The sequence below is a fragment of the Sciurus vulgaris genome (assembly GCF_902686455.1).
Source record: "Sciurus vulgaris genome assembly, chromosome: 9".
Classification (NCBI taxonomy): Eukaryota; Metazoa; Chordata; class Mammalia; order Rodentia; family Sciuridae; genus Sciurus; species Sciurus vulgaris.
The window spans coordinates 72,823,547-72,846,672 of record NC_136469.1 but is presented as its reverse complement, the minus strand read 5'-3'; the positions used below and the strand labels follow the sequence as shown (position 1 = coordinate 72,846,672).

At 35.8% G+C, this 23,126-nt stretch overlaps 1 long non-coding RNA gene across 3 annotated transcripts in view; it reads right to left on the bottom strand.

The window, feature by feature from the left end:
• Positions 1-23,126, bottom strand: part of LOC306669392 — a 108,384-nt gene that overhangs the window by 6,578 nt on the left and 78,680 nt on the right. The window contains exons 1-2 of one of the 3 annotated variants that reach the window (XR_013766085.1): positions 3,787-5,246; positions 2,442-2,517 (exon numbers count right to left, since the gene is read on the bottom strand). The exons of 1 other annotated variant lie outside the window; for it this stretch is intronic. This is a non-coding gene — a long non-coding RNA (uncharacterized lncRNA). Of the gene's footprint in view, positions 1-2,441; positions 2,518-3,786; positions 5,247-23,126 lie in introns of those variants that run through there. One more of the 3 variants, XR_013766086.1, reaches the window with a different exon arrangement.

The following is a 23,126-nucleotide window of genomic DNA, read 5'->3' as shown; positions in this document are numbered from 1 at the left end:
TACTTATTTAATTTTCATAATACCTGCTGTTTGCACATACGAATCCCAATGATATGTTTACTTTCTTCACTAGAAACCCAGATGCTTTCCATTTTGTTTTCATAAATGTTGCTATGCTTCATATTTTGACTGTTTGCATGCCTTTACCAATGCAGATGCTATGGTTTGAATAAGAGGTGTCCTTTAAATAAATTTCATGTGTTAATGCAGGAATATGCAAAGTTGCAATGATTAGATTAAGAGAGCTATAACCTAATCAGTAGATTCATTCATCTGATGGAGCAATAATCTGAATGAACTAGCTGGTGGTAACTGTAGGCAGGTGTGGTGTGACTGGAGGAAATATGTCATTGGGGGCATGTCTTTGGGGTTTGTTTTTTTGTTCCTGGTGTCTCTCTCTCTCTCTCTCTCTTCTCTGCTTCACAGCAGTCATGAACTGAGCTGCTTTCCTCCACCACACCCTTCCACCATCATCTCCTGCCTCCTGTAAAGCCCAGAGCAATAGAGTCAGCCCAAATTAATCATTTTCTCCTGTTAGTTGTTCTTGTCAGGTATTTTGGTCACAGCAGCAAATAACTAACACAGGAAGTAATTAAGTATATAACCTTATACTCTTTCTTTTTGTTTTTAATTTACATATCATATCTGTAAATATGTCATTAGGGCATATGTAGTATGGAAAATACCTCAAGTTCCTTTTCAAACACATTTTTTTTTCCACTGAGGGGAGAAAATGGAAAATGCGTTGTCTATTTTCAAAACAGAGAAGTTGTAATCTATGAGAATGGGGCACCATTATTGCAAAATGTTCACTACCTCTTTAGAACATTCTGTAGAGAGACAGTCAGGAAATATAGACTCTGAACTATAAATATACTTAGCAAACTATGGGGCATCTGGTTTCAATTTGTGCCTGGGTGGCTTATACATCAGACAGGAAGACATGCTTGGTTTTGAGAGGTTTGAGTAGATGCCATGGAGTAAGTGTCCATTTCCCAGTCTTTGTTGTCATTTGGTTTGTGAACTCCACCTACCCAAACAGAAGTGATCACTGTACCCCAGGTGCTCCCTTCCAGTTCCGGGCTTTTCCATTTACAGAAGCAAACCCTTTTGCCTGTTCTGTCACACAAATATGCTTAAGCCTATGATTCACAAAATATTTTCAACACTTATGCAAACTATATCGTCTTTACATATTAGTTTAATTTTGGTGTTAATTCAAGCTTAGAATTTTGCCTCTGCTCTGTTGTACTCATTGTTTTACCTTACATCTTTGCCTGTTTTGTGTTTAATGTCACACAGTATCCATTAAGCTCATCACTGTACCATTTGATCATTTTTATGAGTAAATGCAATGTCTTAACAGCTTAAAGAAAAGGGGTGACTATGGCTGGATCTGAAAAATCTAGATGGCAGTTATCGATGTAAACAAGATTGAGGCAAATTAGACCTTAGCAAAACCTCTTTCAGTTTTTTTTACTTTTCTGTTCTGCCTGACAGATGATGTCTTCTCACATTGACTCTGTGTGCATACATCAGGTCAAGAGAACAAGTTGTTGAATCTGGTGCTATTCTCTTGATTTTCCTCATGAGGTAAAATAAGCTTTATAAAATGAGCTTGCTCAAGGTTTCCAATACTGTGATATAAAAGCTTTCATGATTGATTCTCTGTAGATATTCATTTGTTTTCTTGTTGAAAACAGGTTAGTGTATAATTTGGTAAAACAAGTTCTCAGCATGAAGCTTACATGGAAAAAATATTTCTAAAAAAAACTATAATTTATGTTTTCTGGGCCTAAACATACATTGCATAAGTGCCACAAAATACTTAGCTTCTCAACTTAGATTTTGAACAGTTCTCTCCAGATTTTGCTCTTTAATAACTCTTTATTACCAAAGAACATTCTCCTATCCTTGACGCATGGGATATTGATGTGTTGATTATCCTTGTTTAGTGTTAACTGAAGACCAATTAATCATTGACTACGTTTAAATAGGTAGTGAATATAAAAGATGCATAATAATTCAGTTCTTAGAAAGTTTTGCAGTATGGTTGTTGTGTTAGTATATGTTTTTATGCTATAACAAAATACCTGACTTTGGTGATCTGTAAAGAAAGAGATTTATTTGTCTCATATTCTGGTTTCTGGGAAATTGAAACAATATGGTGTCTTTCCAGGGCCTTCTTGCTGTGTAACAACATGGCAGATGGTAACTTGTTGAGGGGATTGCAATGCAAGAGTGGTAGACAGCATGCATGACAGTGTTCAAACAGTGAGAGAGGAAGCAAGAGTCTGGGGAGGGGCCAGGCTTGCAATTCCATAATACCCTCCTGTCTCAGAAAATAACTTGGTCCTTTGACACCTATGTTAATGCCTTTTGAAGTAGTAAGTCCATCTTCTAATTCTCTCTTAGAATTCCCACCACTTTGTCACCATTACCTTGGGATCTAAGCCCGCAGAACATGAATCTCTGGAAGATACTCTCAAATCACAACCAAGCAATAACAGTTTGTTTCTGAAACAAAAGTAACATTCATGATGTAATTCCAAGGCAAGTAAGTTCTAAAAGATGCAAAAAACAAAATCTACAGATATATAGAGAGCATAAATATTAATGTGAGCAGGGCCAGTCAAAGAGAGTCTTGGGAGAGTTTGGACTTGGGAGAATTCTGAATTTAGTGTATAAGAGCATTTGTGTGGGTAAAAAGGAAGTCAAAGGACATTTGCTCCAGATGTGAAAGCAAAGAATAAGAACTGAGTTGTATCAGAGAAAGGGTGAGAGGCAGGGTTAAAGAGATGAGGACTGGCTTGTTCAGGTTCCTGAACATTTACTACTAAAGTTTTTTTTTGTTTTACTGTTGTTTTTTTCCTCCCACTAGAGCAAAAAACTAGATTTCTCAATGACCTACATAAGAAAGTAAAGTAGCAGAGCATTTGGATCTCCTAGATAGTTACTAGCTAAAATGCTACATTTTGGAAATATATTAGTGCCTTGAATCCTTGTTTAATCTTTCAAATATACCATATTCAAAAATTTGCTCCAATTTTATAATTAGTAACCCCATCAATCTTTATTTCAAATATGAAAAGCAAGTAGAAAAGACGTAGTGCACATAGCTATGAAGTCATTGAATTGATTATTTTCCTAAACACAGTAAAATGTCTAACTTTAAATGGTCTTTACACTTGCAAAGTAGAATCCTTGAAAGGAATGTAATTATTCCAATGGTACTTCCATTCTGCAAGTCATTTTTCATGACCCTCTCTCTTGAAATTGGTCTCAGAATCTACAGCACAATTCCCAAGTTATCTTCTTCAACAGAGTCAAACGCTCTTCCCCTGCCTCCTGCTCTCTGTATCTGCATCTGCTCCATCTTGCATGCTGACAATCTCCTGCCTAAGTTGATGCAACTGTCCTTTTATTGTCCCTGACTTTCTTTCCCCTTGTCTTATCTTCTGGTTCTGTTTCTTCTCCCTGCATTCAGGAGATGCAGGATGGGGTAGAGGACATTTCTAAGGAGAACACTAAATTATGAGGCAAGAAGACAATGCAGTGATACAGAGGTCAGAGAAAAGGGCAAGTGGAAAGGTAAATTCTAGACAATAGTCACTATAAAAATGCTTGGGGATGGAGTAGCTAGGATGCTGTGGAAAATGTAAAGATATATTAAGTCTCAGAGGACAGCAGCACAGACATGAGGATGAGTGTGGGGGGATATTAGAATTACAATCTAAACACTAGCAATTATTCATAAAGAAGCTTCAAATTATCTTCCCATCTCACCAAAATATTCACGGACTCCATTTGTTCAGGCTAATTTTTGTCCACTTCCTCTGTGAAAATGTTGTCAAGTCACTTGGGATACAGAATTGGAGCACAGGCAGAATACTATAAAACCCAAGAGGCAAGAGGACAGGAAGGACGTAGAAAAAAATGGGGAATTGCAGTTGACAAATCAAAATCTAGAGTTAAGTTCTAAGCTGTAAAAGGACAGAGATCCAAGAAATATTCCAGAAGGACCATAAATTATATTTTAATGCATTTCAAAATAAGCAATGAACATATAGAACACCTTTAAAGCATGTTTGACAAAGAAACATCCTTAAACACCCTAAGACTGAACCATATATGGCAGCTGCAATAAGTCTACCTAACTAGATGCAGGCGCTGCATTATACCTGTAGGTCGTGAGGTACTCACAAACACTTCCTCAGAGGAGGAGAATACTCGTGAGACTGACTGGTCTGGCATGGAAATGGGCCCTCAATTCATTTCCCAGTATAGAGCTCAGACTGCTGACTCTTAGCAGACACGACCACCCCTTCAAGCTGTGGGTGCTTCTGAGTCTAAGGCAGCTCCAGGACAGGACCCAGGCTACAGGCTGCAATATCAATGGCATGAGACATTTCCTTCTATTCTTTGGTGAACGCATCTCAACTTCAGTGGAGGAAAAACATACACATATGTCTGCATTTCTAAGACTCTCATCATGTTCACCGAAATCACCTCTGTTCACAGGAGAAAGGGAGAGAATTTACCTAGTAGACTTGGAAGTGAAAGAAAGTCAACTCAGATGATTCACTGGAGTACATTTTCCTAATTATGTTCCTTGGTTGTCACATCATCTATCACGAACAAAAAGTAAAATGATAAAGTAATAAGGTTTTTTTTTCACTAATACATCAAAATACATAAGGCAAGTAAATAGTTTCTTTCCAAAGGGTCATGTGGATGACTTTGCCTTTAATCCAAAAGTACTGACCCTACTTTGACTATTACTGAAATAAATTGTGGAAGTAACAATGAGTTATTTTATGAGCACAAAACAAAACGTCGTTTTATAGTTATACCTCATTAATGATATTTGGTTTCAATGATATTTAACCATCTTTCAATATCAAATCCATCCCCAGAGTATGCCTACTTGCCATCAAAGAATATGGTCAAAAGATAAGAAAAACCTTTGAATGCAATTGAAAATGGGTTCAACCCTGTTTTAAGAACTGTTCAGCTAATTCAGGGGATTGATTCTAAAGGGAAAAGTATTAATTTTAAAAGTCTGTATTTTGTGAAAGGAGGCTTTTAACATGCTTTCTATTACTATCTAATTAATATAGCATAAATGCCCTACAAGTGAAAAATTCAGTAGTTTTCAGTATACTGACAGAGTTGCACAACCATCACCACTATATAATTTTAGGACAATTTCATCACCCCAAAAAGAAATTCATATTTATTAACAAATTCCCATGTACCCTGCCCTGGCCTACAACCCATTAACCACTAATCTGACTTTTGTCTCTATGGTTTTGCCTTTTCTGAACATTTTATATAAATGTAGTTTTAAAATATGTAAAACATTTTAATCTTAAATGTTTGACACCTACTTAATTATCAATGACAAGAAACAGAAACAGAAACACAAGAAAATAGTACTTCACTATGAGACATACATTTTTATTCTTAGATCTCCATTACCTTTAAAGATGTTTATCAGGTAATCAGGGCAAAATATTTGCTGATAAGTTTTTATTCCATAAAGAAAAATAAAAATCTGTGAGAGCTTTATTCAGTGCCAAAGCATGATGGTAGCAGAATGCAAACAGGTGTTCTAATTCCCAAATTGAAATATTTTGCCATACCCTGTTTCTTTAATATTGTAAAGAGTCTACTGACCCACAAGGGTTTATTTGTAATTATTTTCTCATAATATTTCCCTTGTGACATTTACAAGATAGTTGGCCAAGAGAGAGAATAGAGATGAGAACAAAATGTTCAAAAACTAAAAATAGTAGTATTATGATTAACTAATATTCTGGAAAAAATAACAGGCTCACAATCTCACTCTGAGAATATAAATGTGCTTTAATTTCTAAAAAGTAAATTTTTACATATGATTCAATATTTTTATATAAGAGTTAGATTGTACTGTTGTTGCTGATGTATTGTGGTGGAACAACAGGACATTTGAATTAAAAAACAGAACTAGGTTGTATTTTCTTCCTGTCTCCCCCATCTTCCCCTTTGCCTTTGAACCTTCCTTCCACTATCCCTGGATGCCTTGTACATCCATTTGCACTGGGATACAGTTGGGAACAACTCAGATATGGTCTTTGTCCTTTGGGCACCTTCGATATTGCATGGAAGACAAATTAAACAGCTAGTTGCAAGTTTAAAACATGAAATGAAGCAGAAGTACAACAAAATGTATTTTTTGCACAAATGATCATAAGTAATCTTAGTTAAGGGATTATTAAGGCTATCAATCTCTACACCTAACATAAAGAATATCCTATTTCTTACCTGAGAGGGCATCTGATATTCACAATTACATCTAAAAAATTTGTAGGTCTAATTTGGTAAAGTCATCCTTTTCTTGTCCTTAACAGAAATGCTTAAAAATTTGCCAATTTTTTTTTAAAGTTTGAACTGTTAATACAAAACATATTATTGTAAAATATTTAGTTTGCTAGAACCCATAAACTGGATGACCAAAGAACAAAAGAAATTTTTTGTCTCATAACTGGAAACTAGTAAGTCCAAAATCAGTGTTTTGGGGGCCATGCTTCCTATGAAACCTGTGGGGGAAGGATCTTTCCTTTCCTCTTCCTATATTCTGGTGACTTACTGGGAATTTTTGCTTTCAGTTGGTTGGGAGACACATCATTTCAATCCTCTAACTTTGTGTGGGCCACCTTTCTTCTCCATGTGTTGGTCTCTGGGTGCAAATTTCCTTTTTTTTTGTAAGGACACTAGTTAGATTAGAACCTGTCCCAATGGTGAACTTTTAAATTGAGTACCTTGGGGTAAAGACCCTATTTTTAAAGGTCTTTCTGCAGAGGTCACTCTGCAGTAGTAGGGGTTAGGACCTCAACCAACAATGCAACTGGTGACAGCCCCCAAGCAGAATGATACAGTGTTTATTGACAATTGTATAAAATAACTACTTCTGACCACTCCAGTCTAAACTTTGTAAATCATCTTTTTTTAACAGCAAGTATTAAAGTCAGACTACTCTAGTACAGTAGAGAAAAGGGATTGAGAGAGAGGAAGGAGGGAAGAAAAAGGGAAGGTACTGGGAAATGAAATTGATCAAATTATGCTCTGTGGCTATGCATATATCACAATGAATCTCACTATTATGTATAATTATAATGTACCAATTAAAAACTAGAAGGAACACCATGAAAGAGGAAGGGGATCAGAGGGAGGAAAAGGAAGTTACTGAGGAATGAAACTGAACAAATTATGTGCACTTACAAATATGTCATAAGAAATACTATCCATATATTATAATTATAATGTACCACACACATTTAAAAAACAAAGTCAATGTGAAACTTAGGGGAGGCTATGAATTGTCTTTTCTACAACTGCAGTTTTTTTCCACTTTTCATGAGAAAGCATCCTGGCAAAATTAAAGAATCATTGAGTCACTTTTTTTATGTGTAGTAATTTTCATTACATTGAAAAGAGTCTGACAACAGTAGAAAATTCATCCACTTGGTATGTCACTGAACTAGATTTTTATTCTTATCAAGACCAAAGGTGTGCCATATGCTTTTATATCCTAGTGAGTTTAGCACCTAGATAGGATGGGAAAAGCACATAAGGAAGGCATTGGGAAATGTGAGGTCAGCTCTGCTATGAGGAAGAAAAATAGTGAATAGCTGAGCTCAATGAGTGTAAGTGTAGCTATGAGCAGATACCAGACTAGGAAGAGGGAGGACACAAAATTGTGGCATATGGTCCTACCTTTAAGAAGTTGATCTCCCTCAAAGAAGAAATAAGGGAAATATTAAAAGTCTGTAACACAGGATACTTTCAAAGAACAGATAGGGGACAGATTGATTGCAGTGGGGGAAAAAGAAGAATGAAGTAGAAACTTGAAATAGAAGTATAGTGTATTTCCAACAGTCAAAAATAGGATAATGGTAATTGAAATATCTGTTTTAGGGCTGGGGTTGTGGCTCAGTGGTAGAGCATTTGCCTCTCATGTGTGAGGCACTGATTCCTATCCTCCACACTACATAAAAATAAATAAATAAAATAACACCTACAATTAAAAATATTTTTTAAAAAGAAATACCTGTGTATACATATCACAGTTTCTTTATCCATTCACCTGTTGAAGGGCATCTAGGTTGGTTCCACGATCCAGCTATTGTGAATTGAGCTGCTATAAACATTGATGTGGCTGCATTAGTTACTGTAGTGTGCTAATTTTAAATCCTTTGGGTGTAAGCCGAAGAGTGGGATAACTGGATCAAAAGTTGGGTCCATTTCAAGTTTTCTGAGGATTCTCCACAGTGCTTTCCAGAGTGGTTGCACCAATTTGCAACTCCACCAGCAATGTAAAAGTGTGCCTTTTCCCCCACATCCACATCAACATCTATTATTGTTTGCGTTCTTGCTAATAGCCATTCTAATTGGAGTAAGATGAAATCCTATTCAGTCATAAAGAAGAATAATATTCTGGCATTTGCAGATAAATGGATGGAATTGGAGAATATCATGCTAAGTGAAATAAGCCAATCCCAAAAAGCCAAAGGCCAAATTTTTCCCTGATAAGTGGATGTTGATATATAATGGGGGTGGGGGGATGGGGAGTGAGAGAAGAATGGAGGAACTTTAGATTAACATAGAGGGAAATGAGAGAGAGTGGGGTATAAAAAATGGTGGAATGAGACAGACATCATTACCCCTATGCATATGTATGGTTACATGAATGGTATTAATCTACGTGGTGTACAACCACAGAAACGAAAAGATGTACCCCATTTGTGTACAATGAATCAAAATGTAGTCTGTAAAAAATAAAAAAAGAAATACCTGTTTTAAATATTCCATGCTATTTTTAAATACTGAAATAATATTTTTGTGATTGATATTATAACATAGACTTCAAAACCAAAATCCAATCTTTCATGCTTAAGATGTACTCGATGATGACCTGCATGAAAATCTTGAGTTCAACAAATATGCACTCATTTTGAAAGATTTTATTCACAGATAAAACTCAAGATGACAAAGGAAAGGACAATAGACAAAGTGAACTCCAATTCAAGAATGGTTAGTTCAAGGACCAGAGTGTAACAATGACTGCATTTAAATTTGCATAAGTAAGTAATTATGTATCAGAATCTCCACCTATATAAAATGAAATAAAAAAATGAAGACAAAAAAGCACTTTCTCCAAAACAAAAGCAAGAGCTTCCTATCAATTGAAATACCTTCAAAAACACACCAGGATACACATGCACATACAAAAATTGTTTACAACAGTGTCTTCGAAGCTATCAAATAAGAAATAGGTTAATGTACACCTGGTATTTAGTGTTAGCATGTAGCTGCCTCACTATGTCCTCACTTTATATACACGTATTTATATACACGTAAGTCAATGTAAACAATTAATATAGATTTTATGTGTAAATATTGTAATATTTTTTTAAAGATCAAATATATATTTTTAAATCTTATAATTATTCTTTTTATTTATGTTTGGTGTTAGCTTCTCAAACAGTACTTAATTTACTAATTGGTATCTCCTGCCACATAGGGTAAAGATAGTGGAGCCCTGGCTAAAAGGCAGGTTAAGCCGGATAGGAACAGTCACAAGAAGTGGTGGGAGAAAAAATCTTTCTTCTACCTCTCACATTTCTGGCTGAGTCTGAGAATTAAACTGACAAAAGGCAGATTAATAGGGAAAAAGCACACATGTTTTATTGGACAGTTTTGTATGTACATGGGAAACTTTTTAAGAAAAATGAAAACCTTGATTGGTTAGAACTGGAAGCTTATATACTTTTAAAAATTGATGCAATTATTGTGCACATCTGCGGGGTAGAGTGTGGTCTTTTGATACATGTACACAATGTGAGTTGCATATTTTTTAATAAAAGAGCACAAATTCATGGAGAAATGACAAGACAAAGAAGGAATCTAATCTTCCAGGGGCAGCAAATTGTGGGGAAGTGACTAGGAAACATGGTAAATTAATTGAAGATAAGAGTATTTTAGTAGGTTTGTTAGCACAGTTTCATTTCAGCATTGACTTCAGCGTCCGGTTATCAGAATATTTTTCTCTTCCTGGTACAGATAGGGCACAGTTCTCATGGGAAATTTTGCAACCTGCTTTTAGGTAGAAAACGGGAGGACAGAGAGCCCTTCCTGCATCTGCTGCTCCTCAAGTGCCTTTAACTCAAGAGGATCAACACGCCAAAGTGTTATGTACTTGGGTGTCATGTCCTGGATCCTGTCAAATCCATGGAAGATTTCTGAGCATCACAGGGGCACTAATGGGGCCATGAGGAAAAACTGGAGAAGTAGACCCTAAATGATGCAGAAACCAAATAGTAGCTCCTCTGAGGTTTTGAGCTGAACCACAGCAAGTAACACAATGCATATTGATGCCCAAGAAATGGACTCCACATACTGGCATATAAAAGGTTATGCATGGAGTCAAGCCCACGCTTCCGTGACCTCATCTTGGCTATTCTCACAGCTCCTCTTCTGTCATCAAATCTCCAAGTTTCCCTATTATTATTACATTTAGAACCCAATCAGATAATTTAGGACACTTTGTCTCAAGATTTTTAATTTAATTACATCTGAAAAATCCTTTTTGCAGTAAAAGATTAATAATGACTGGGATCTGAATATCTTTGGGGATCACTAGTCAGCCTAACGCCTGCCTTTTTCTGCCTCAGCCCTTCCTGTGCAATCTAATCCTGTTCTCTTCCCCTGAAAATTTCTTTCCATGCTGTTCTTTCCCTTCCTCCTATGACTGCCTCCCCTGGGCTCTTCACTAAGGTCAACTATCTGGATTTTCCCTGAATTGAAAGAGGTCCTAGGACACTAGACTTTCAGTGTGAAAACTAGAAAATTTTTGGACAAACCAGGATGAACCAGGAACCCTAAGTCCTCACCTCCCTTTCCATGTCACCCTCTATGTGGCACTCGTCACATGGGCCTGCAATGTATGATTCTCAGTTCTCTTGTCTTTCTCTTTTCCTGGGCTATGGGCAGGGATGTGTTTCTGTAGTGTTTATGGTACTCCTACCTCGGTTTCTGGCACTTGGCAGATGCTCCATAATGAATGGATGTCAGCAGAGTTTGTGGTGTAGCCCTGTGACAGGACAGAATCTAAGCAAAGTGGAAATTTTCCATCCTGTGACCAGAACAAAATCAAAATGAAGCAGAGCTCTTATACCAGCACAATGGGCTACATTCTCCTGGGTACTTTTCTCTTCCCTTTTCTCATCTGTACTTGCAAATTGGAGTGAAACGAGACAAAGTTCTTTACAAGAACCCAAATATCCACAGTCCTTGACAGAACACACTGTCTCTGAACAAACAGAGGTGCTACTATTTACAGCTGATTGCCTCACCACTTGTCTTGCCTAGTTCTTAAACACCCCTTGCCATAAGCAAAGCAGATTGAAAATAGATTTGAGGTCAGGTTCTGGAAGTCTTCTAACATTTCTTCATTCTTTTAAACACTCATAAAATTGATCCAGTCTTGGAATTTGCCTCCCAAATACCCTGACAGGCAGCTGGAGCTCAGGCTTGTGACTCTGGTATCACTTCTCCCGGTGTGCCCTCCAGTCAACTTTGTTTACCTTAAGACAGTGTCCTTGGAGAAAGGTGCTCTGCAGCTTCGTCAGACCAAATGGAAAAGTAACCAAGGTAAATATTAAAAAATCAAGACTCAGACAAAGACATCATTTAGCCAGAGCCATTGCTTCTACCGTAGCACTTCTGAGAAAAGGCATTTCCATTTCAGAGAAACAAATGCATTTATGCCCTGAAGCCAGCTATGCCTTTAATGCTGTGAGCAACAGTAGAATGACCCTGGACAGAGACAGCCTGTGAGGGGCCAGAAAGAACTAAGTGCCCATCTTCTGTTGTCCATATTTAAAAGGAGAGAAACCAGAAATTCAAAACCCACCTTACACAAATGCAAAAAAGCAGACCTAATATAAGACGATGAGATGTTCCTAATGAACGAGAAAATACGATTTAGAATTTTTAAATGAAAATCACCTGCATTTCATCAATAAATATCTAGTTCTATAATAATGAACTATGTTTTTCATACAGAAGTGAATCACATCAAACAAAGGGAAGAATTCAGAGCAAATGTAATTAGAGGGAGATATTTGGAAGCCCCCCCCAAATATAACATTGTGGATAAAAGCAGATATATTTTAATTTGGGAAAATATCTTAAATTCTACTTAAGTAAATATTTTCTATAGTATATGACAATGAGGAAAAGCTCTTAATGGCTCTCCTTAAGAAATATAATTATATCTAACTGAATTAATCTGAAATCTCCCTAGACTGTAATAACTCATGAAGTTTATGACATCTGAGTGATAATCTACCCAGATGCAGCCACCAAAGCCCTGATTTGAGTCCTGAGTGTGCAGCACTTTAAGTTGACCCCATTGTTTGCCTGAAAATGAGTCATTGAAGTGACATTTGAACCTCCAACTCACTGAAGAGTCATCTATCAAAGTGCTATTAACTGACTATACTAATTAATAAACTGCAAGGTAGAATTTCAAAAGCTATACAGGTCAACCAAGATTTCCTGTTCTTTCTGTGCTGACCAGATAAAAGGACATAAAGCTACTTAAACTGAAAAGAGAAAAGTAACATCCCCTCTCTCCTTCCATAGGGGCTCTCTGACTCACAACTCTTTCAGATTAAAAATTAAAAATTAAACTAGTGAAACTAGAGGTTTAAATAAATGACCTCTTTTATCTAACCATGAGAAGAATTAGAAGTCCCAAGCAAGGTCATGTTAAATGTTAACTTCTACCAGGAATTGAGGCTGAAGGCTCACCAGAAGAACAGGAAGGTGCATATTATCAATCAGTAGTTAAGTTCCCTCTGCTTTTTTTTTTTTTTTTAACAGAATACTAGGTGGAATTAATAATCCTGAACATGTCTCTCTCTCTCTCTCTCTCTCTCTCTCTCTCTCTCTCTTTCTCTCTCGCTTTCTTTCGAGCACAGGTGCACATACACACACAATGCACAAATAACTTCTTATTTTTTCTTAACAATAAATTTTGTATTTTTTGTTGACTTTTTATTTTTCTGACCTTCTAACTAAGTCAAAGTTTTTCTGTTTTGACTCTCCAACATCTTCTCTTAGAGTGCTAGGATTTTAGAATCATCTAAGGCACTGTCTCCAGATGATATTTCAATTATATGAACTGGTAAAATTCTCTCAAATTTTGGTAACCAATTTAAAGTTGCCAGTTTTGGACTTAGGTGCATTAAAAAACAAGACTACAGAAAAACAATCTATCAAATACAATGAGCATCATTGCATGCACAAAAGGATATTCTCACTCTAAAATAAAATAGAATGCTATAATCTAATGAGGAAAATAGAAAGAAATGTATTTGAGGCTTGGGGATGGAAAGAGGATGGTTAACAGACACAGAGGTGCAGCTGGAGAGGAGGATTGTCTTCTAATGTTACAGTAGGGTAACTATGGCTGGCAACAATCGTATATTTCAAAACAGCTAATAGAGAGGACTTTAAATGCTCCCAACACAAAGAAAGATAATGTTTGAGATCATGAACATGCCAATGACCTTGATCTGATCTTTACACATTATATGCATGTTTTAAAATAGCACACTAAATCCCATATATGTGCAATTACTATATGTCCACTTAAAATAGAAATAGTAAACATATTTGAGTAAATTGCTATCTGAGAAACTAACTAAATTATTTCCTCTTTTAATTACAGTTGGGTAGAATTTTGTCCTAAATGAACACTGATTCACAGATCAGTTTGGTAATCACTGATCTAATTGCTTCTCCTAATCTTAGCCAGGATCACTTGGCTAAAATAACTATGGTAATTGGCTTTCCTATGGTCACCATTTAACTGTTTATATTTATCCCATAACATCCAGCTGTGAACGTCAATTATATATACAGTAAAATTTATTTTATCAAACCATTATAAAAAACTGTGAACATAATTATCTCAAAAATGAAAACATACATTAGAGTTAGGTATATTTCAAATATTTAAAGACAATTTTCCATCAGAACAATAATTGTGTCTATTGGTAACATAATAGATGCATTTTTCTGTTTGGAAGTTTCTGTACTTTTCACTCTTTTATATTTCCTTTTGTAATCACAAGAATCAACTACATGCTTAATCCCAAAGAATACAAAGAAGTCTAATATCATATTTGTGTTAGTATGTTATGCTAACATATTCTTTTTTTTTTTTTTAAGTAACACAGATGCGTCCTTTCAAATAAGTTGACATCGTCATCTGGGTTTCATCTTGGTTGACAGGTTTGACAAAAATCTAAATCACATGCCATTGAGTAAACTTACTGACCCACATGACCCTGCTCTGAAAAAATATAACACACCACTGTGTTTCAAAAACTTTGGGAAGTGCAACTTTTGGGGGAGAGGCCTCAAAATATACCCTGACCAACATTTGTGTAAAATACATGTGCCAAAAATTATAATGACATAAAAAGGAACCAGATGTCAAACATTCCAACAAATTACGATCTGTACTCTAGAAACACTTCACTGGGAGGAAAGCCTCAATTTGAATGAATGTGTACTTTCTGTTTTTACAATGCAAAGCAGGCAAATATTATAAATGTGTATGCAATGGTATGAGTTGTAAATGCTCAAATATCAAAATCAGTAACTAAATTGTTTATAAGTTAATGGGTTTGAAAAATCAGATAGAAAAATAGTACATTTTATTTCACTTCCCATAATTAAATGCATTGAATTGAAAAAGAAGGGGTAATGAAAGCTAAAACTGAAGAATTTATAGGGTAAAGGATGGAGTTAGTAGCATCAAAACGTTAAAACAGTCTATAGACACTTAACTCTCTTACTAGAATTTCGGACCATATAAATAAATATCTTCCATCAGAATTACATGTTTTAAAAATGTATTACTTATTTCAATTTTTATCACAGAATAATTAAAAAGACAAATGTGGGACATAAAAATAGAGAAAATTATGATATTGTAGAAGTTGGGAGTATTTGAATGCAAGTTTAGTATATTCAACCCAAACAGTGTAAGTAAAAAGGAGAATTCCTTGATATATAAGATTGAAAAATTAAGGAGAGGCCTGGCTTCTGTTGTGGCTGGAATCTAGGAAAACACATAATCTCTAGAATGTGTTTTCTTTCTATCTCCTGAATTGTCTCTTCTCAGTTTTTAATTCTATGTTACTCAGAGTTCCCAGTTGCAAGCAACAGAAATCAACTGTGGCTACTTTAAGATAATTGATTTATTAGAGTAGTTTAGCTAGCCTACACCATGTTTGGCAAGGCTTGAAAACCTCCTTTGGGGGCTTGGAACCAGAAACATACTCCAAAACATGTTAAGAACCAGTGCACCAGAGATAGCATCATTAACATACTTGGACACAACAGTCCCAGGCACTGGGTGCACTTACTAGATCCCTTGTTCTTGGGGAATCTAGAAAAATTATTGAGCTGCTGATGCAGGAATAAAGTTATTCTTCTTTGTTTCCTTGGCTTCTGATTAAAAGTCTAACAAGGATAAGTCTGATTAACAGATCTTAGAACACACTTGGCCCAGGGCAAGAAAGCCTTGGGAGGTCTTTTAAAAATGAAGCATTTGAAGAGAGGTGGCCTCATAAGTTGAGAAACTCTTCAACATTTGAAAGTTGTTCCAAAGTACTAAGTGGCCAAAAATAACATGAAAATTTATGCCACAGCTTTTTTTTGTTTTTTCCCTCAAGCATTACATGCTGTCAAATGGTTGCTAGTAGCTTCAGAATTATATCTCCCTTTACCCAGTTTCAAATCCTACGAAGAGGCCACCCATACTTTTCTCAGGAGATCTGGGAAACCACCCATCTCCCACTGGCCCTGATAATACTTCATACCCAAATCTGAACTAATCACATGCATGATCAGGGGAATGTATTGCTTTGATCGGCCAACACAGAACCACACGCTTAACCCTCAAGCTGAAGGTGATGTCAATTCTATGTGAAGCATTTGAAGCACTTGTTCTAAGAGCAAAATGGATGTGGTTCCCCAGAGAGAAATTGCTGAATAGTTTCCAGGAGGATAAATGCATAGAGTCAAAAGCAACAAATGTTTCCTACAAATATTTTGACATTTAACTTAGTCTCTTAGTACCATTAAGAAATGGAATATTTTTCCATATGTTTGTTGATTGCTTGTAGATCTTCTTCTGTGAAGTGTCTATTCATTTCCTTGGCCCATTTGTCAACTGGATTATTTGAATTCTTGGAGTAGAGTTTTTTGAGTTCTTTATAGATTCTGGAGATTAGTGCTCTATCTGAAGTATGATTGGCAAAGATATTCTCCCACTCTGTAGGCTCTTTCTTCGCATTGCTGATAGTTTCCTTTGCTGAGAGAAAGCTTTTTAGTTTGAATCTATCCCAGTGGTTGATTCTAGCTTTTATTTCTTGTGCTATGGGGGAAGGGAAAAAATAACAGAATGAATCAAACAACATTACTCTATGTAAATTTATGATTACACAAATGGTATGCCTTTACACCATGTACAAACAGAGAAGCAACATGTATCCCATTTGTTTACAATAAAATTAAAAAAAAATGAAAAGGAAATTAAAAAAAAATTTTTAATTATTTAAAAAAAAGAAATAGAATAAAATTGGTTAGAGAATGGACTCTGATTTGAACAACATTTGATCATTCTAATAAAAATAATTAGAATAATATTAATAACAATAAGAGTTGCATGGTGTTAGGCTATTTTCTTATTACATATTATATTTAAAAATAACATATAGAACAAATTATATACATATTCACAATTTAATGCTTTGTATTATTATCTCACTTTAGTAGATGAAAGGACTGAGGCACAGGTTGTTAAATAACTCAGACAAGGTCAGAAAGTTGGTTGAATAGAACAAACGGAATTTGAACCTACACAATTTGGCTCCAGTGTCCATTCTCTTAACCATACCCTATAAACGCTAAAGAGAGTGAATTACCTGTCACTGCTAGTCTTTAAGAAGAATCTGGGTAGTAAGGGAAATGTAAAAGGTATTTTGCTATTTAAAGAGTGAGGAGTGATCCTTCTCTCCTTTCCTCTGTCTGCTAAATGCAGAGAAGTGCCTGGTGAAGAACTGAGAATTATTCCTTCATGGTCCAATAGTGCAGGCTCTGGTGTTTGGGGGCAGGTCAGACTGAGGGGGTTGTGTGACTCAGGTTTCTCAGGCTGCCCTATTTGCCAATATGCTCTAGTTCCTGCAAAGAGAGCTACTTCTGGAAGTTTGTGGCCTGTCTGGGTGTGAACAGTTATCCCTCATTTCAGCAATTCCCATGCAATATCTAGCTGTTGGCTAAAGAATACTCATCTTAACATTTCTAAGCAGTTTTTGTCATCTGGGCTGCTCATAGTTCTACTGTCTATAGATGGAAATGCCTTGCCAACCTGGTTGACCAGCCTCTCATTCCCCTCTCCCACACTCATGTGATACTAAAAAGAAGCCACAATCTTTCCTAAACCTCTTACACAAATATGTTAGTCATAGTACAGATTGCACTTGAGAGAAAATCTACCAATTGAATTTGTCGGTTTCCATATTTTTAGTAAATTTTGCTCCTTTTAAACCATTCTCATCATGTCAAACACTCAACTTGTGACAGCAAAATTAATGATGTCCATGTGCACTATAAGACAGACATTGTCATTTCCTCCCAAGAAGTCACTACCTCCCGCTTCTTCAAGTTGGCAGAGTCTTCTTCCTGTGACAAAGGCTGACAATGTAAGATTCATTTGTTTCTGTTATAAGACCAATACTGGAAATCGTTTTTTTTTTTTTTTTTTTTTTTAGCAAAATCAGGCCCTAAAAATAACAGGATTCATAGAAAAAAATGAATTAAAAGTAGACGATTGAAAACCTGAGAAACTTCTAGTAAGATCACTGACAAAAATAATGTATAATTCAGAACACAATTTGGAAAATCTAGGCAGGCAGCTCAGAAAATTGGGACTCCTTAGGATATAATAAAAGTGCATTAAAACAATATGGACTGTTCACTTATGGTTCATGCCTCTTTCTGTATATGTTATACTTCAATAAAAAGTTGCTTTAGGAAAAGAAAGAAAAAATATGGAAACCCTCCTGGAGTTCTGTGACAGACTGTGGCTTAAGTGCCATAGGAGGAAGTAGAACCTGTCACAAGCTCAGAGGTGTATGAGGCTGGGGAGTAGCAGGTGCCACTTTAGGAAGGGAACCCTGAATGCTTCATTCATTTTTAGTTTTCTCTAAAAATGTTAACTTTTTTCCTGCCTGTATAGCTAAGGGCTTTTATCTTTCCTGATGACGATTATTCAGTCTCTTCTGCTAGGCTTCTATATTCTTCTCTTTTGCTATTACCAACCTGACTTCCACATTACACTTATACCATCTCTCTATTTACCAATGTATGTGCACTAATTCATTTCTTGGACATGAATATTATAGCAAAGCAGGCTGTACTCACTCTCCTGGCCTTCCTTGCAGCTGGTGATAACCATGTGACCTGGTTCTGACCAATGAAATATTGGAGGATTCAACTGAGATAGTCCCAAGAAGAACCCAAAGCCTTCCTTTCCTACTTAGGCACCTTGTCATATGAGGACAGATCAATATTTGGAGCAACAGCTGCCGCTTTATACCTTGAAGGAGAATTGCTGTCACAGTGAAGATGGTAAAGAAAAGCAGTAAAAAGGGTTGAATCCTTTATGATCACATCGACACTGAAACAACCCTGGAGCTGCTTATCACCAGTTCAAATTTTTGAGTCACTTTTGGTCTTACACTCTTTATTTGCAGCTGAAAATATACTAGTCCCCTTTCTAGCATTTTCCATACAGCACTCACTTTTCTATTAGTTTTCTAGGACTTCTGTAACAAAATATCACAAACTGGGTGGTTTAAACATTGGGAATTTATTCTCTCTTAATTAATGCAGACTGGAAACCCCAAATCAAGGTGTTGTCAGGATTGATTTCTTCTGAAGGATATGAGAAAAAGACTGTTCCAGACCTCTCACCTTGGCCCTCAGATAGCCATCTTCTCTCTCTATGTCTCTTCCATCTTCTTCCTTTCATACCTGGGACAAGTTAAGGCTGGAGATTTGGTTTTTCAAACCCATTAACATAAACAATTTAGTTACTGATTTTGATATTTGAGCATTTACAACTCATACCATTGCATACACATTTATAATATCTGCTTCATAGCTATGTGACTTTGGGTAAAATATTGGGCCTTTCTAAACCTTAGTTTTCTCATCTGAAAAAAACAATCAAAAACCTTTCATAAAGGATTATCGTGAAGAATAAACGAAATATTTCACAAAAACTACTTAAAATCATGATAAGCAAAAAAAAAGCACATAATAAATGGCATTTATCATCATGAATGAAAAAGCCACCCATTTGAAAGATTCACAGTAAAACCCTGGGATCAGGTTTTATAGGAACAGTTAATTTTTCAACTTGATGCCATAACCAACCTGACAAATAAATTCAAGTAGAAATATCTGTACTTCCTTCAGCATCTTGAATCAAAAAGCCATTACCTTGTTCATTTCCCAGCAATTGCTTCTGAACGTTTTGCCACATAGAGCTTCTCAAAATGAGAAACTGACTTTCAGTCTATAGATACCCCTTTTATTTATTCACTTGTCAAAATATTTTCTAAGTAGCTACCAGCTGCCAGGAGCTGTTCCAGGCAGGGGATATGCATCAGTGAACAAATGATAAAAGATTCCTGCCCTCCAGGGACATACATTCTAGCAAGGAAGTGAGAATGATATGAAAAGCCTTCAGAAAACTCTAAAAATATCATGAATTATTTAATGCCATGAATTGATGAGTTAGTAGACTCCAACATAACTGGGATATGTAATTCATAAACTAATGTGTCCAATAATTTATAAATCTGAATCTCAAAATGTATTAAGACATTTTGCGGTAGGAATTTATTCACAGTAACTGCCTCTTAAGGAGCTGCTAGAGATTGCTTTACAAACAATCAAAAGAATTCTTTCCAGTCCATTCAATTCTCCTGAACTCATTGATATTCTGCAAAGGAAAAAAATCACTCTGGATGCCTGTTGAAATGAAAATTGGAAGGACCCTACCTCAAACTGTGTTGATTAATGGCAAGCCCAGGAGGTGCCCTGAGCATAGAATGAAAACTAATAGAAGACCCTGAGAATTAGAATAAAGATTCTTCAAATTATTGCTCTTCTCTTAGTCAGCTAATTGCATTTATGAAACTATATTTACTAGAGGGAAGATAGAGTTGCCTTTTTGGGGAGGGTATTGGGTGCTCTACCACTGAACTATATTTCCAGTTCTTTTTAATTTTTTATTTTGAGACAGTGTCTCACTAATCCTTTTAGTACTTGGAAATTTGGAGGATATTCTAAACAATATCACAGACTAAGAACACAAGACAGAAGCCTAAAGTAATAAAAAACAAATAAAGAGAAAATGTATAAGTGATGCAATCGAAGCAGCAGATTATAAAAGACTACAATGAATTATTATATACCAACAAATGCAACCTAGTGTAGGGAAATTCAGTCTGTCCCTCTGAAGGCTTAATAATTTAAGCCTAAGAAATAAAACAGAATGTAGTCAGATTAACAAGAAAAAGAACATAACAAATTTATTAACATACAAAAAAAAAAAAAAAATAGAAGCCATGCACAAAGTATAAGACTAAAAGAAAAGGTCAGATAATTAAGATAACTGAAGTTTAAATACCTTCTTCTGACCAGAGATAGAAATGGAGGTATAGACAATTTTAGAAGGATGATAAACCATTTTTAGGGAATTTATTTTAGATTAATGTGTCTAGAAGAACAGACAAAGACCTAGGACAAAGTTCCTCTGGGCTCTAAATGTGATGTTTGACTTTCATTCTTGCGGTGAAATGAGATTGATCTCCTTTCACTAATAAATTTCAATATGAAGACTGAAGGCAATTGTGTTCTTCTTTTGGCAGATCTAGTCAGATAGATAAGGAAACTTTGCATAGAGTCTCTCTTCACATGGCAGGGAGAGAAACAAGGGAAGTTCAGAAGGATCAGGAATCCAAGGCAACTTCTAGGCCTTTCAATATGTCAAAGTGCCAGACTTTGGGATTTCACTTTCTGAGCCCAACTATAGAAAAAAATGGATAATTTATTAGAAAAATGCAATCTATCAAGATCGTCATGAAGAAATAAAAAAATAAATAAATAAACAGACTACGAAGCAGTAAGGATATTGAATTAGAAATCAAAGTTCTCTAGAGAAAAAAGTCAAGACCCACATGGGTTCTTTGGAAAATTCTACCAAATACTTGAAGAAGGATTAATATGAATCCTTCTTAAACTCCTGCAAAAAAATTGAAGAGGCAGAAACCGCCAATCTTATTTTATGAGCCCAGAATTGCCCAGTAGAAAAGAAAGATAAAAATACTCTAAGAAACAAAACAAAACAAAACACAGGTCAATATTCATAATACATACTGATGTAAAAATCTTCAACAAAATACTAGCAAACTGAATTCAAATACATATTAAAAAGAATATTTATCACAATTAAGTAGAACTTATCCTTAAGAGGGAAGTATGGTTCAACTTATGATAATCAACCAACGTAATACATCACTTAATAGGAGGAATAAAAATTACATAGTAATCTTTATCAATGGAGAAAAATTTGATACTCTTTTATGATGAGAAATACTCAACAAACCAGGAATATAAAGAAATTACCTCAACATAATAAAGGTCTTCTGTGAAAAACCCACAACTAACATAAAACTAAAAGCTTTTCCTTTGTGGTCAGTGTTATGGAGGTATAGATATCCCTCTAAAACTCATGTGAATAAATTCAAAAGGGTTTAGAGGTGAAACGATTGGGTTATTAGAGCCTTAACATAATTAGTATGTTAATTCACTAATAGTGATTAACTGGTAACTCTAGGAAGGTAGGGTGTGATTGGTGGAGGTGGGTCATTGCAGGCATATCTTTGGGGTTTGTATTTCAATCTTTGGGGCAGGACTCTCTTCTCTCTGCTTCCTGGTGCCATGTTCCCATCTATTTTCCTCAGTCACACTCTTCTGTCATTATGTTCTGCCTCCCCTTGGATCACAAAGAATGGAGTTGGCCATCTATAGACTGAGACCTCTGAAACCAGGAGCTCCTGAATAAATCTTTCCTCCTCTAATTGTTCTTGTCAGGTTTTTGGGTCACAGCAGTGAAAAAGCTGAGTAAAACAACCAGGAACAGGGCAAGGATGTCCACCCTTGCAGCTTCTATTGAACAAAGTATCAGAAGACTAAGCCAGAGCAATTAAGCAAGAAAAAGAAATAAAAGTCATCCAAACTGGGAAGGAAGAATTTAAGTTATCTCTTTGTAGATCTTATTTCTTGGAAACCTTTAAAAGTCCACCAAAAATCTATTAAATTCAGCAAAGTTAAAAAATAGGGAAAAACTGGATTTGCCCATGATTTCTCAGAAATGACACAAAAAGAACAAACAATAAAAACCTAACTAGACAAATGGGTGTGCATCAAAATAAAAAGTTTTAGTTAGCATAGCAAAGGAAACCAATTAACAGAGTGAAGAAACAACCTATAGAATAAGATAAAATATTTGAAAACCATGAATATGAGAAATGGTTATCATTCAGAATATACAAAGAACTACAACACAGCAAAAATGACTCCTATAACCAAAAAACAAATAACAACAAAAAACCCACCGCATTAAAAAATATGCAACAGACTTGAGTAGATATTTCTTTAAAGAAGTTAAACAAATGGCCAACAAGCATATGAAAAGATACTCAATATCACTAATCACTAAAAAAATGAAAGACAGGGACTCAGACTGTGCACCCAACTGAGATAAGTCTTGCTGGAGACTCATGGAGTAACTGACTGAAGGGGGCCCGCACCATAGCATTGGGCTGCAAGGTTGGCCAGACCATTCTTAGCAGTGACCTGGTCAATTTAGGGGACAAGTGCCTCTGGATGCTAGAAACTAGACTTTAGAGCCAGTGCTAGACTCT